The sequence below is a fragment of the Eptesicus fuscus genome, chromosome 1 (assembly GCF_027574615.1).
Source record: "Eptesicus fuscus isolate TK198812 chromosome 1, DD_ASM_mEF_20220401, whole genome shotgun sequence".
NCBI classification, from domain to species: domain Eukaryota; kingdom Metazoa; phylum Chordata; class Mammalia; order Chiroptera; family Vespertilionidae; genus Eptesicus; species Eptesicus fuscus.
The window spans coordinates 12876438-12877130 of NC_072473.1; the positions used below are offsets into that span (position 1 = coordinate 12876438).

General features: G+C 46.5%; 1 pseudogene; it reads left to right on the forward strand.

The window, feature by feature from the left end:
• Positions 1-297: 297 nt before the first annotated feature.
• LOC129150368 (small nucleolar RNA SNORA48) lies at positions 298-442 on the forward strand (annotated as a pseudogene).
• Positions 443-693: the final 251 nt, after the last annotated feature.

A 693-nucleotide genomic window follows, 5' to 3' on the forward strand; every position in this document is an offset into this window, starting at 1 on the left:
GGATCCTTTGGGGGATGTCAGAGAGCCAGTTTCGGCCCGATCCCGCAGGCCAGGCCGAAGGACCCCACTGGTGCACAGATTCGTGCACCAGGCCTCTAGTTACATAAGAAAGAAAGAAAGAAACTCCGATCATATATAAATTATTGTACTTTGGGGTTCCTTTGCTGCAATTTTGCCTGTACCCTAACTAATGCATAGATTTGTTATGGAGTAACACAAAGGTGAGTTGGAAAGGTGGGAGTGAGGAGGAAGCAGTTGTTGCAAGCCTTAATAGCAAGGTCAGAAGTCAGGATTTGAACCCCCTGGCAATGGGCAAGGAGACACCTGATTGGTGGTGTTGCTCTTATATCAATCAGGGGCAGAGCAGATGTACAGTACTTAGTTCATCCTAGCTTGATGCCTGTGTTGGTGGCCAGAGCTGTTTCATGCCTGAGGCACATAAAAAAAAAAGAAGTCAGGATTTGAGAGGCTAGGTAAGGTGAAGCAGTGCAGAAGGACCAGGTAGATGGTGGTGACATTGGTGGTAATGGGGAAGCCAATGAAATGGCTTTAGTTACCTCGTGTGATGTTTATAATTCTATATCTCCAGGCATACCCTTCTCCAGAATTGCAGGCATATATTTCTAAAGGCTGGCCAGACTTTCTCTCTGGAGGTCAAGCAAGCCCCTCAAACTCAACATTTCAAAACTCAGC